The sequence below is a fragment of the Cibotium barometz genome, chromosome 47 (genome assembly GCF_041138505.1).
Source record: "Cibotium barometz isolate CiBa-2024 chromosome 47, ASM4113850v1, whole genome shotgun sequence".
NCBI lineage: Eukaryota > Viridiplantae > Streptophyta > Polypodiopsida > Cyatheales > Cibotiaceae > Cibotium > Cibotium barometz.
In genome coordinates, this window is record NC_141092.1 from 435,947 (window position 1) to 451,453 (window position 15,507).

Sequence of the window (15,507 nt, forward strand, 5' to 3'; positions counted from 1 at the left end):
GGCTGGGGCTTCACATGGCGCCAGTAGTAGCACAGGCAGCGACCAAAACGAAGCGACGGGGAGGGGATGCGCAAGCGACAGGAAGAGAGAAAGCGTAGGCGACGGGGAGAGAGATGCGAAGGCGACAAGGGATGATGGGAGAAGGAATTAGGGTTAGGTTATGTGGGAGACATACACAGAGAAGAACAAGGGAGAGAGAGAGAGAGAGAGTTGTGGGGATAAGTCAACTCATGAGGCATGAGTGTGTGACTCCCCTATCACACATGTATATTGCACTAGTACACATAGTGCACTTAGTACATTAAAAGTACTAAGTGTACTATGTACTATAACTTATGGGCTTGTACACACTATAAGGGTGGGCATAACGCCTTTACCCCAACAACCTCCCACTTAAAGGCAAAGTGCCCTTAAGTAAAGGAAAAAAAATCAGCATGTACATGATAATATACAAGGCCATATCAAGGCTGAAACTGGCCTCATCCAATGCCCATCAAGTGTCTGCAATGAGCAAACCGCTCCGGAGGCAAACTCTTTGTCAACAGATCAGCCGGGTTGTCATCCGTATGAATCTTAACAAGCTGAATTTGCTTGTTCTCTATCACCTCTCTGATGAAGTGATACTTCACATCCACATGCTTCGTCTTTGCATGAAAAACAGGGTTCTTTGCCAACTGAATGGCACTCTGACTGTCACAATGCAACAATGGAATATCCCCTGTATAACCCAAATCAACCACTAACCGAGATAGCCATAATGCCTCCTTGCAAGCCTCTGTGGCTGCAATATACTCGGCCTCTGTAGTAGATAAGGCAGTGCACTTCTGCATCCTGGATATCCATGAAACAGCACCTCCTGTGAATGTAAATACATAACCGGTAGTAGACTTCCGGTTATCTGGATGACCGGCATAATCCGAATCCGTGTAACCATGCACTAATGCATCCTGTTTGCCAAAGCAAATGCACAAATCCTGTGTGCCCTTCAGGTATCTCATGACACCTTTCACTGCTTCCCAATGCTTCTTGCCAGGGTTGGCCATGTATCTAGAAACCACTCCCACTGCAAATGCAATGTCCTGCCTAGTAGCAACCATGGCATACATGAGACTGCCACAAGCTGAAGTATACGGAATCTTGGCCATATCAGCCCTGTCTCTATCTGACTGTGGGCTGTCCATAGCACTGAGTTTCACATATGGAGGCAAAGGAGTACTAGTCTTCTTCCCCCCATCCATATTGAACCTCTGCAAGACTTTGCCAATGTATTCCTTCTGAGACAAATACAACACATGCTGATTTCTGTCCCGAAGTATCCGCATACCCAAGATGTGATTTGCATCACCCAAATCCTTCATATCAAAGGTTTGATGCAGCCTCTGCTTCAAGGCATCCATCTCTTTACGAGATTTCCCGGCAATCAACATATCATCAACATACAAGATGAGGATCAATAGACTGCCATCCAAAGCTTTCTTGGTGTACAAGCAGTGATCTATGTCACTTCTCCTGAATTTCTGAGATTTCATGAATGTATCAAATTTATGATACCATTCTCTTGGTGCCTGTTTGAGCCCATAAAGACTCTTTTTCAGCTTGCATACAAGCTTCTCCTTTCCACTTACTGCATAACCCTCTGGCTGCTGCATATATATCTCCTCATGGAGATCACCGTGAAGAAAAGCAGTCTTCACATCCATCTGAATCAAGTCCAGATCATCATGAGCAACCAAAGCCAATACAGCTCTAAGTGTGGTCATTTTGACCACTGGAGAGAAGATCTCATCCAAGTCCACACCATATTCCTGCTTGAAGCCCTTAGCCACTAACCTGGCTTTGTATCTTGGCTTTGCATCTGGTGCAACTTTGAGCCTGTAAACCCACTTGCATGGCAAAACCTTCTTGCCTGCAGGCAAATGCACCAACTTCCATGTTCCATTTTTGTGCAGAGAATCCATCTCTGACTTCATGGCACGCTCCCATAGAGCCTTGTCTGCCCTCTGTAAAGCCTCTTTATAACATGAGGGCTCCCCACAGTCAGTAAGCATCAAGTAGTCAACCCCTGGAACAAACCTGTCAGGGGCTCTGGAGGGTCTTGTGGACCTCCGTACCCAATGACCATCATTTGCAGGTTGCTGTCCAGCCTGCATATCACCCATTGGTGGCTCCTGTTCCATGCCATAAGGCTGAAAAATCATACCCGGTATCTCCTCTAACTGTGGTATATCCATAGGGATATCTTCTGCCATCTCTAGCTGTCCATTTGGACCATTTTCAGCACCATTTAAGGGCTGGTTTTCCTGCTGTAATGGCTGATTTACAGCCCTTTGTTGTTGTCCATGATGTCCATCATCATCAAAGATGACTCTGCCAAGCTCCTGTTGCCTTGCAGGCTCCTTATACATGCATGTTTCATCAAAAATGACATCATTGCTGCGTATAATCTTTTTATTCAAGGGATCTGTAATATGCGGAAGCTTCGGAGAAGGATCGGTACTTCAAAACTCAGAAAACAGCACTCTTTTCGCGACGGAATTAACGCACAAATTGAAAGACGATGTGCAGAAAATAGAGAGAGAAGGGGGAGATGGAGAGGACACAGTATTGGGTCCCAATTACCCTCTGTAGGGCCCCCACCAACCTCCAATTGCGATGTTACTCGCATCGGTGATCACCTGAAATGGTTCGTCCCACGAGGCAAGGGCTAGACAAGGCGCTTCTGACAAAGCCACCTTGAGGTTCTGGAATGCCTCCAACGCTCGTGGAGTCATTCGAATCTTTTGCCTCCTTGTTTTCACTCCCTTTAGCAGATCGGTGAGGTCTGCCGAGAGATCAGAAAACTTGTCAATGTGGGTGGAATATGCCTGGCATATACCCACAAATGATCTAATGTCATAAGCAGTCTGAGGTACTTCCCAGTTAACAATCTCGGCCACTTTAGCCGGATCAAGTCGAATGCCTTCGGCACTGATTATATATCCCAAGTAATGCACCTGGAACAGATAAAATTCTGACTTCTTTTCATTGACATAGAGCTCGTTGCTTTCCAGCAACCTAAGGACTTTCTCCACATCAATGTCATGCTGCTCAACTGTAGCTGAAAATATGAGTATGTCGTCCAAAAATATGAACACATACACTCCAATCAACTCCCGGAAAATACGCATCATCATGCGGTTAAATGTAGCTGGGGCGTTCGTCAAACCAAATGGCATGACCACAAATTCATAGTGGGCCCGTTCTGTACGGAAAGCTGTCTTGGGGATGTCCCCCTCAACAATCCGAACCTGGTGGTACCCACTCTTTAAATCCAATTTAGAGAACACCTTAGCTCCATTCAGCCTCTCAAGAATATAGTCAATTCGAGGCATCGGGAATCTGCTCTTGATCGTCAGCTTGTTGAGTGCACGATAATCGACACACAACCGAGAAGACCCATCTTTCTTCTTGACAAACAAGATCGGTGCTGCAAATGGCGACACGCTGGGGCGGATGAAGCCAGCTTGCAACAATTCTTGGAGTTGGCGGTCCAACTCCGATTCCATTGCCTTGGAAAGGCGATACGGAAACTTGCTCGGGGGTTCCGAGCTTGGGAGGAGGTCAATCTTGTGATCCTCCGGTCTGGACGCGGGAAGCTGGGGAGGGAGACTGTCCCGAAGAAAAATCTCCTGGAACTTTTCATGGAGAACCGAGTACTTCTCGGAAGCACTGGCCACCGTCTGGGCTGTCTGGATGTAAATCATCGCACACTGTGCGCCTTTCCTGACTGCTCGCTTAGCCTGCAAGTGGCTTATGAGCGGAAAGTTTGGAATACCTGGCTCACACTTAATGGTCACAGGGGTGTTTGACACATTCCGATCAATCTGGAACGTGTGCTTGTCCCACTTGACATCAGGGAGAAACTTGTGAAACCACTGGATCCCCAAAATTATGTCTGCTCCTCCAAGAGGGGCAACCATAAAATCACGCACAAACTCTATGCCCTGAATGACTAATTTAGCACCTAGAGCTTCATACTTGACGCTCGTAGTCATACCTGTGCTAAAACCCTCAACTTGTTTGTCCACCGGAGTGAGCTCGAAACGGGCACGCCTAGCGGCCTCTTCCGTGATCACATCCTCCGTGCTGCCGCTGTCAAACAAGACAACGACTCTCTGGCCACCTATGTAGCCAAAGGACTTGAGCAATTCGTTGCGCTCATACTCCTGGTCATGGGCGCCCTTCTGCTTATCTTCGAGCTCCCGGCTAATAATTGCTCCAACTGAAGCACCGGGGGTTGAAGAACTAGGGGTAGCCACTGGGGTCTATGTGGGAGCTGTGCTCACCACGGAAGCTGTGGAGGCGGCGGCGGGCTTTGGAGGCTTCTTCGGACAATCCCGAGAAGTATGTCCTTTTGTGTGACAAAAGTAACATCTACCCTCCTTCCTGTACTGAGCAAGCTCCTCAGCACTCAACTTGCCACCTGTCTTGCCTGCCTCCGCTTTCTGGTCTGGAGTAAGCTTAGACGCATTGTTCGAGTTCTTGGAGCCAGAGGCTCCCGGGCTCTGTCCTGGGGAAGACCCCGTCTGGTTCTGGCTTTTGCCCCCCGAGGTGTTAGCCTTGGGAGAAGCCGGCTGGGAAGTCTTGGGCTTGCCACCATTGTGTTTCATTTCTGCACTCTGCGCAAGCGAGAGTGCGTCCTCAAAGGTGGCTGGTCTAAACATACGCACCTCCCATTGGATGTGCGTGTCCAGGCCATACAAAAACTGCCCTTTCTTGTCCGCATCAGATAAGCCTAATTGTAGACACAAGGTCGAAATTCTATTGGCAAACTGAAGGACTGGTTGCGCATTCTGACGCGCACCCCTGAACTCGTCTTCGAGTCGCTCAAGGTAGTGGGGCGGTAAAAACCGCTACTTAAGGTCACGGACGAACTCGTCCCACCCATAAGCTGCCATACCTGATTTGGTGTGGGCATGAGCCCACTGAGTCCACCAAGGAATGGCCTCACCTTCCAAATACCAACTGGCTAAGATCACTTTGTCAATATCTGATTTCCTAACTGCGGCAAAGTAAGCTTCAAATTGATGTAACCATGAATAGAGAGTAGTGGGATCGAGTTTACCATTATACTTACTGAAGTTCATTTTCTCGGGAAAATGATTCGAGGGCGCCGCCGGTGTCAATCTGGCGTCCAAAGCTCGGAGGTAACGCTCGTGTTCCACTCGTCGCATGGCTTCGTCTTCTCGTTGTCGAATCTCCAATGCCCGTATCTGCATCTCAAGCAAGGAGCTTGACTGTGGCTGTGACCCCTCGAGAGGGTCCCTGTGACGAGGATCTGGTATCTGGGGTACGGAAGGAGAGGGAGGAGGAGATGGAAAACGCGACGCTGGAGAGCGAGAACGCTCCTCCAGAGCCAAAATCCGCGCCTTCTGCTCGTCCAACTTGGTTGCCTGGTCTGCGATTGCTCGCATCATCTGCTGGAACATGTCTTGTACACTCAAGCCGGGTGCCCTAGCTGGGCTGCCTGGTGCACTCTGGTCCCATGGTTCTGGTTCTCTCTCGTCGCCGAAGTTCGCCATAGCGGGAAAATGCAGTTCCTTTCCGGAACGCAATCTGACCATCCACTATCTGTGTGGGAGACTTCCGGAGGCTTCCGGAGGCTAAAAACCAACCGTCCTTCGAGGGACAGGAGTCACTCCGAAAGGGGTAGTCCACCGGCGTCTAAAAACCAACCACACGAGCGAAAAATTTTCTGGTTTTCTTTGCTGAATCTTCGTCCTTGAAGTAGGCTCTGATACCACTGTAATATGCGGAAGCTTCGGAGAAGGATCGGTACTTCAAAACTCAGAAAACAGCACTCTTTTCGCGACGGAATTAACGCACAAATTGAAAGACGATGTGCAGAAAATAGAGAGAGAAGGGGGAGATGGAGAGGACACAGTATTGGGTCCCAATTACCCTCTGTAGGGCCCCCACCACGGATGGTGTATTTGCTTTATTAGAATGATGTAAATCTGAAACAAATACAAAGTACTTGACCTTTTCTTGGCTGGAAAACCTGCCCTTGACCTTCAGTCCTTCACCCCTTAGCTTTAGCAAACCCTTGGCTGTCCTGGCCCTTGAATGCTTGAGGCTCTTGGTGAATTATGAGATAAATGATGGGATTATGGGCTGGGGTATTTATACCCCTCCCTTCATGCAGTCGGCTGGCTTCAGGACAGCCCACGACTGAGTATTTTTAATAAAATACCCACACACTTAATAAAGTGTTTTCACACTTGTTTGATGGCTGTCCAGCCTGCGCACATGTTCTGGGCAGCACCCTGGCTGCTGGGCATGCTGCGCATGGGTGTGGGACTGCCCCCCACACCTGGCCGCCTGCTGTTTAGGGCTTTAACCTCTGTCGGCTGCCTGTCCAGAAGCTCTGGAGCTGGCCGACAGCCCCTCCAGCCCTTGCCTTGGCTGGTGGGCAATATCTTGGGTCCTCCTGGCCCCTTGGGGGTGGTTCTATACCTCCCCCATGCCCATGCTAAGTATGCCAATGCAAAACCTTGCCCTGGGGTAGCCCTATGGGCTGGCCCCATCTCTACATGCAAACTACATGCCTACAGAGGCCTGGCATCCAGTTGCAAACCAGATACTCAGCACATCTGACATCATTCCAGAGGGAGACTCACAGCGCGGACTGGCACTGCTTCATGTGCAGGACAATGCACACCTGACCTTGGACTCATGTGCAGGACAATGCACACCTGACCTCGGACGACTGAGATGGATCCCTGGCTGACTCGTCCCGGACTGGGCTCACATGGGACCAGTTCACCATCCCAGGTCCTGCACCTTCTGTACAGAAATGTCTACGTGGCATCCAAGTGCGGGATGCACGTGACAGGATCCCAAAGTCTATACCCCATTTCACCTCTGTCACCATATCCTAGGAATATGCATTTGTGAGACTTAGGATCAAGTTTGGTGCGCATTTCCCTGCGTATGTGCACGTATGCAACGCAACCAAACACTCTCAAGTGCTTGTATGACGGAGGCTTCCCTGTCCATACTTCTTCTGGCACTTTCCCACCAAGCCTCGTGTTAGGTGACCTGTTTATAAGGTGAACGGCTGTCATAACAGCTTCAACCCAAAAACCATGAGGTAATGCAGCATGTGACAACATAGAACGAACCTTCTCCTGTATGGTCCTGTTCATCCTCTCTGCTGTCCCGTTTTGTGGAGGATCATAAGGAGTAGAGAGCTCCCTCTTGATGCCTTTAGCGTCACAAAAGTCCTGAAACTGTTTGGACATATACTCTCCACCATTGTCGGAACGCAAAGCCTTCAGTGTTTTGCCAGTTTGGTTCTCAACAAGAGCAACAAACTTCTGAAACACTGAGAATGTATCACTCTTCAAACGAAGAGGATAAACCCACACCTTGCGTGTGGCATCATCTATAAAAGACACAAAATATTTTGCCCCTCTCAAAGAAAGCTGAGGCATCTCACATACATCTGTATGCACAAGCTCTAACTGAGCATCTTTCTGTCCAAGAGCTTTCTTGTGGGGGCACTGGAGTTGCCTGCCATAAATACAATGCTCACAAAACTGAAAACTTGAAAACTTTAGAGAAGGCAAGTAACCCAAACCAGACAATTGCTCCATTCCCTTGACACTCATGTGTCCCAACCGGCTATGCCACAGAAATTTCCGGCAGCTCGGTTGCATTTACATTAGCATGGTGACAAACACCTGCATGCATGAAATAAAGAGTGTCCACCTTAGAGCCCCTGGCAACAACCAGGGAGCCCTTACTAATTTTCCACTTTCCACTACCAAATGTGGTAACATAATCAGCATCATCAAGCTGTCCAGTAGAAAGCAGATTCTTCTTGATCTCAGGCACATGCCTGACATCATGGAGCATAAGCTGTGAGCCATCTGAAAACACAAGCCTCACATCACCTCTACCAAGAATCTTGCATGCATGGTTATCACCCAAATAAACCACTCCTTCATTGCCAGCAGTGTACCTGACAAACAAGTCTCTGCAACCTGTGACATGAAAGGAGGCACCTAAATCAATGATCCATGAGTGCATACCATGACCACCTGTAAGAAGTGAATGGGCATCAAGTGAAGAAGTAAATAGGACCTCATCCTCACTGCCACCTGCATGTGACACATTGATTTCTTCAATCTTGACTCCACTTTTGCCCTTTGGCTTTACATCTTTGGCTTCATCCTTCTCTTTGTCTTTGCCTTTTTCCTTTTCTTTTTGATCATTTTTCCATTTGTAGCATTGCTTTTTAATGTGTTCCTTCTTGCCACAATAATGGCATTCCAAATCCTTTTTGGAGCGAGACTTGCTCCTTCCCCTTTCTTGGCTTTTCCCCCTTTGCTGGGATCTCCCACGTGCATTCATTGCATTGGACTTTCCAACAGAGTTGTTTTTCCTGTTCATCTCTTCTTGAAGAAGAGCACCCTCAACATCTGCATATGACAGCATAGCATTCGAATTGCTAGTGGTTGTCCTGAATGTGTCCCAACTCTCTGGCAAAGTGCATAACAAAAAAGTGGCTTTGAACTCATCGTCCATTGCCAACTTTTGATTGATGACCTGGCTGACAATACCATTAAACTCATTTAGATGGGCTGTCATAGACGCCCCTTCCTTCATCTGAAGACCTATGAGTTTCTTCAACCAATACACTTTGCTTGAGGCACTTTGTTGGGCATACAAGTCCTGCAATCTCTGCCACATTCCCCAAGCTGTCTTCTCTTCACGAATGCTGAAAAGTAATGAGTCTGACACAGACAACATGATAGTAGATCTTGCCAGCTCATCCATATCTTCCCACTCTTCAGCCGTAAGAGAAGCGGGCTTTACACCCCTTTCTTTGATAGGCTTGTGCTGCTTTTTCTGAAGCAACACATTGTAGCACTGGGTTTGCCAAATATCATAATTATGTGAGCCTTCAAGCTTCTTGATGTGAAGCAATGAAGAGCTCTCACCTGTGGTTGCCATAGCAATATGCAACCTGTCAATGCCTGACTTCCTGCAAAATGTGCAAACACTGCACCAAAAGCACACAAAGTGCTCACAATTGTTCTCCCAAGCTTTATCTCCCACTGCGGAAGCACAAATGCAACTTTTCTCCCACTTTATGTGATGAAAACACCAAAATCTGGTTGCTGCAGATTTTGGACAGCACCTTAAATGTGCTCTGTTGCCCTTCCAAAGTACTGTACAGCAGTACCAAGTGCTCACATGTGATGTACCAAACCTGTACCGGCAAGTACAGCAGCTGAAATTGAACCTTTTGGTCACTCAAAACAGTGTACAGCCATGCCAAAACATACACAAAGCTGTGCCAAATCTGTACCAGCAGGTACAGTAGCAATAAATGCTCTCCTGGCTGTCCAAATGAGTGAAAATCAGATTTTTACAGTCCCGAACACTGCATACAACAGTTCCGAACAGAAATTGGGCAAAAGCCCCTTGACTGCAAGCTGATTTCTGAGGATTCAAGGCATAAATGTCTTGCCTGCTGCTTTGCCAAGCTCAACAAGCATACGAACTTGAAAAGCCCCTTGATTTAAGATCAATTGCTGATCATACATGGTACATTGACGCACATGAAGGCATCCAGAGTGTTCACGATGCTTCCCCCTGGCCACATATACATCAAATACATGAAAGCCCCTTGATTTACAGGCACATTGAGTGCTTGACAAGCATCAGCACATTATCCACAGCATCAACTGCGAGTGCCTGCATGCAAATCAACTCAATCGGCACAAAAGCCCCTTGATTTGCACTGCAATTTGCTGCAATTTTGCCCAAATGTGCGATTTCTCACATCATACAGCATGTATGAGTGCTTAATTGCACAATTACATCAAAAGCCCCAAATTTCGACATCCAATTTCCTGCAAATTGATCTTGATTGTGACCAATGTCCTACAAATTGATCCTGATTGTGACCAATGTCACCCAATTTTGCCAATTTTGCTCAAAATTGAGCAATTTGACACCTGTATCTGCTCAATTGTTGATTGTACTTGCTCAATTGCAAATCCCAAAAAAAATTTGAGGAAAATACCTTGTAATTTCTGATTTTTCTTCAATTTGCAGGCTGAATTTTGATAGCAGAGGCTGTTGCAGGAGAGGGGGGCAATTCTTGCTGCTGCAGATTGTTGGTGATGCTCAGATGGCTGGCTGCTATGAAGCTCCCTGACCCATAGCTGCCTGTCGGCTTTCACAGACTTGTCGGAGGCAGCACGCACAACGACAGAAGATCAGACAAACCGGGGCACCTAGGATTGGGGTTCGTAGCCGTTGGAGGCGGTGGCGAGGATGAAGAAGGCAACGGCGTGGCCGAGGGCGCCCCAGCCCAACACATCCACAATGGTGAACCCAGCAGGGTCGTTGGTCTTGAGGAAGCTGGACACTTCAGCGGCGCGCGTGTCCCCAGCCTCGAAGTGAGTCACGCCTTTCTGCACGGGCGAGTCGGAGGGACCTGGTTCGCTCCACACTGTTCGCCAACGCCTGCCTTCGCCTAGTGGTTTCCGCTAGTTGACGTATTCGCCTAGCGCTTGCCGACGACTCAACGCTTCTCGCCTATCGCTTCTTCGCTCCACGCTGAAGGGCCAGCGCTGCCTTCGCCGTGTAGAGCTACCCGCTTTACCAGCTCCTTGGTACTCGTAGGCCACGCCCTTCTCCTTGACTGCGATCAGCACACGCATGCCAAACCCAGTCGCCCACACGCTCAGCACAGTTTTTGCACGCCTTGTCTGCCTGTGATTGCTGCGAGCAAGCTTCACTGTTCTATGCTTGCTATCAAGGAGAAGAGGGAAGAGGGAGGGATCACTAAGCTCTGATACCAGTTGATGGGAGAAGGAATTAGGGTTAGGTTATGTGGGAGACATACACAGAGAAGAACAAGGGAGAGAGAGAGAGAGAGAGTTGTGGGGATAAGTCAACTCATGAGGCATGAGTGTGTGACTCCCCTATCACACATGTATATTGCACTAGTACACATAGTGCACTTAGTACATTAAAAGTACTAAGAGTACTATGTACTATAACTTATGGGCTTGTACACACTATAAGGGTGGGCATAACGCCTTTACCCCAACAAGGGAGAGAGAGAGAGAGAGAGGTGGGCAGCGGGGAGAGAGAGGTGGGAGGGGATACGCATGTGGGGGAGAGAGAGAGAGAGAGAGAGAGAGAGAGAGAGAGAGATGAAATGAAATGTTATATTAACGTCTTCAAAAGGCCAAAGTGACCTATGAGACCAAAGTTACAACCATATGACATCTGATACACTATCTGGAAAAGAAAAGAAAGGACTGAAGGTAAGTATCTAGCCCTACAATACATCAGTAGGGAGCATCCGGAAGCAGCAACTAGGGAGAGGGGGAAGCTAATGCTACTAGGCAAAATGGGGTACATGAGTACATGGATACATGAATACATGAATATGGGGGAGTACAAAAGTGACAGTGAGTACAACAGTATATGGCTGGAGTGGTAATCATCCTAGGAGCTCTAGCATGGGTCTCTGCCGGATGGCCTGGATATCTGCCATAGTGAGATGCCCGGTCGGACGAGCCCGATGCCTCGCAATGATGCTCTCAATCCTCCGGTGTAGGCACCGTCTCTCATGTAAGGATCCGCGAACCCTCGGGCGTCTGGATCTGCCCAACTGGATAGCTCTCAACTAGCGTCCCACGGGGTGCCCACTGTTGGGCTGTCGGCTGTGTCCTCACGGGTAGTCCCTCTAAAGAAGTCAGTAATCTGTCTCTGTGTAGACTATAGAGAGAGAGAGAGAGAGAGAGAGAGAGAGAGAGAGGGCAGGGGGACTACGGGGAGAGGGCGGGAGGGAGCACTGGCGCAGAGGGGGCTGGCGCAGAGGGGGCCGAGGGGGCCGAGGGGAGGGGGCGCAGAGGGGGTTGCTGGCGGGAGGGGGGGCAGAGGGGGGCGAGGGGTTGGCGGGAGGGGGCGTAGAGGGGGCTGGCGCAGAGCGGGGCGCAAAGAGAGGTGGGGGCTAGCGCAGAGGGGGTTGCTGGCGGGAGAGGGGGGACAAAGGGGGCTGGTGCAGAGGGGGGCGAGGGGCTGGCAGGAGGGGACGCAAAGGGGGGCTGGCGCAGAGGGGGTTGCTCTCGGGAGGGGGGGCAGAGGGGTCTAGCGCAGAGGGGGGCGAGGGGCTGGCGGGAGAGAGAGAGAGAGAGAGAGAGAGAGAGAGAGAGAGAGAGAGAGAGAGTGTGTGTGTAGAAGGATAGTTCACTCTAGGGGGCTGGCGCAGAGGGGGTTGCTGGCAGGAGGGGGGGCAGAGGGGGCTAGCGTAGAGGGGGGCGAGGGGCTGGCGGGAGGGGGCGCAGAGGGGGTTGCTGGCAGGAGGGGGGCCAGAGGAGTCTGGCGCAGAGAGGGACGAGGGGCTGGTGGGAGAGAGAGAGAGAGAGAGAGAGAGAGAGAGAGAAATGAAATGATATATTAACGTCCTCAAAAGGCCAAAATGACCTATGAGACCAAAAGGGTTACAACATATGGTGGATCTAATACAATGTCTGTGTAAGAAAAGCTAAAACAACTAAACAACTAACTGAAACTGAAACAACAACTATGAGGAAAAGTAAGGTACTAGGAGCTCCTAATGGATAACATAAGGTAAGCATCATATACATCACTATCCAAAGATGTCTCATCGGTCGATGGCGGATATCCTCAATGTCCTCCATGGTGAGTACTCTGACTGGACGTCTCCCATGCCGTGCTAGTATGGTCTTGATCCTCTATTGTAGTCTCCGCCGGTGTGTCGGGATGGGCCTCTCATCTTGGGGCGCCTGGACCTCCCCAGCTCTATCCCAATCAATCAGTGTACCTCTGGTGCGGCTATACTTTGGGGCTAGCTGCAATGCCTACTGGCCTAACTGCTCAATCTCTGGTCGAAAGAAGTCTGTAATCTACCTCTGTAGGTGTCTCTCCCTCTCTGATCCCCTCCCTCTCAAGAGACCCTTGTTAGAAGTCATCTCCTGTCTATTTGTATACACCAGGGCCTTTGTTGTGGGTGTGCCCGCCCTTATGAGGTGTCTTATCATTTTTCCACACTCCCCGTATTTTTTCCCTATTTTTTCCCATTTTTCCTAGTGGTGGGAGGGCTACCAGATGATGCCGGGAGCACCCCAGTGCTGGCCGACTGGATCTTCATCAGTCGTGGGCTTCAGGGCTGCTGGCCGACTGGTTTTCATCAGTCGTGGGCATCAGTATGCTGGCCGACTGCATTTATGCAGTCGTGGGATTTTTTCTCCAGTTGTGGGCACTCTTGCTGCTGGCCGACTGCCCTATCTGGGATGTATATATAGCCCCTCAGCCCCCACCACTTTCTCATTCAGTTTTTCCGGGATCTTGTGTATAGAGAAGAGTTTACACACCTATCTCTCTGTGTTTTTTGTGCTGTTTATTTTCTGCAGTCTACTTGCTCTTGTCTACCCAAGTTTGGTTATCATTTCCGCTGCATATTCTGACATGGTATCAGAGCCCTAGGCTCTAGGAGATCTTGGGCGTTTTTCTGAGCAAGAGGGGGAGCAACAGGTTGCTGATTGGTGGACTGTTTCGGGCTGAACGGGAAGAGAAGGTGCAAGAGGAAGGCCGGCAAAGGTGCTGGACAGCCACTTGCAGATTTTCAGATTTTTTTTCCCACCCACCCACCCTTTCAGGTTACGCTCCGCGATGGCAGATTTACTAGAGATGGCTGAGAAGCACGTGAAGATTCCGACTCTCCCCACGTTCCCAGTGGATCATCAGTTGGACGGGTCCAATTACGGCATCTGGAAGGTCATGATGGAGTCAGTTCTGGAGTCATATGACCTTGCTGATTTTATTATCATAGGGGTGCCACGGCCGGAAGCTGAGGAAGGGGAGTTATTATCGACAAGGAAGGACCGAGAGGCACAGGCACACATGTGGGATCGTGTCAACGCCAGGGTCCAATCGTTTATTTTCCTCAATTGCACACCACAAGTGATCAACCATGTGAAGCACATGACGCTCGCGAGAGGCATATGGGAGCACTTAGCTTCTTTGTACAATAGGGTGTCACCCATGAAACGGATATCCTTGGAAGTGCAGATGCGGGTTATGAACCCTGCAAAGTCTTCGACGATGCAGGAACACATTAACAAGCTGCAGGCCCTTCAGCAGGAAGTCCTTCAAGCTGGGAAAGAGATATCATCCGAAGATATGGCCATCACGTTACTTTCCCACTTGCCTGGTCAGTATTCTGCTTTCTATTCCTCGTTGATCACGAGTGGCAGGCTCAGCACCATTACTTGGGAGGAGCTTGTGCCAATGGTCTTGGACCAGGAGGAACGTTTCACGAACCCTCCTCACGGCGGAGGTTCGGAGGCCTTAACTAGCCAACGGTCGAAAAGCCGTAATACCAACAAGGGCAAAGGGAAGGCTTCACCGGAGAAGTCTTTTGAGAAGAAGCCTGATCCAGAACGAGAGAAGCTGAAGACCGAAAGATCTTGTAATGATTGTGGCGAGAAAGGCCACTACTGGAGGAAGTGCCCTAAGCGGACAGGGAAGAGTGCTGATTCCTCAGCCTCAGCTGCGAAGACTCCAGCATTTGTGCACTTAGAGATGGTGGACTCCGATGCTTCATCATCTTCGAGCGAGGAGGCAGTTGTCTTCACCGTGAAGGATACCCGGGAATGGATTCTCGACAGTGGTGCTTCCAGGCACATGACTCCATCCCGTGACTTCTTTCTGGATCTGAAACGGCAGTCAAGTCGTATCTTTATTGGCGATAACTCCACTATTCCGATTCATAGTGAGGGCCGGATGGAGATTATTCCCGACGGCAAGGGGGGCAAGCATGCTTCCCATGTTCTTTATGTCCCCGCTATGGGTTTTCATCTTCTGTCAGTGCATGAGGTATGCAAGACTGGCTTTCGGGTGGAATTTGAGGAGCATTCAGTTGCTCTAAGGGACCGTGAGACAGGCAAAGTTGTTTGGGAAGGCGGTGTGGAGAATGGCATCTACAAGCTCTCTGCACTCTCCTCATTGACAGGCTCTCAGGTCGGATATTTGTGGCACTTTCGTTTTGGCCACTTAAATGTGGATGCTTTGCGGCGCGCCTTCCGAGACCAGATGGTGGTTGGCTTGCCAGATGTTGGTAATAGGCAAGGACGCTGCAGTTCTTGCATACGTGGTAAGCAGCATAGGGAATCCTTTCCGAAGCAAGCTTCCAGGCGGGCTTCGAAACCATTGGAGTTGATTCACACTGACTTGTGTGGACCACAGCAGATACCATCCTTGGGAGGATCTCTCTACTTCATGCTGCTTGTTGATGATTGTACTAGATTCACGTGGGTCTACTTTCTTTCCCAGAAGGACCAGGCTTTTGCTCGGTTCAAGGATTGGCACGTGATGGTAGAGAAAGAGTCTGGATTTCAGGTCAAGACTCTCAGGGCTGACAAAGGAGGTGAATTCTCCTCGACTGTATTTTTCCGGTTTTGTGCAGATCAT

The 15,507-nt window shown here is 49.4% G+C and overlaps 1 protein-coding gene across 6 annotated transcripts in view; it reads right to left on the minus strand.

The window, feature by feature from the left end:
* The window catches only part of LOC147611240 (uncharacterized), a 74,461-nt gene that overhangs the window by 21,527 nt on the left and 37,427 nt on the right, over window positions 1–15,507 (minus strand). The gene's annotated exons all lie outside the window — the stretch shown is intronic.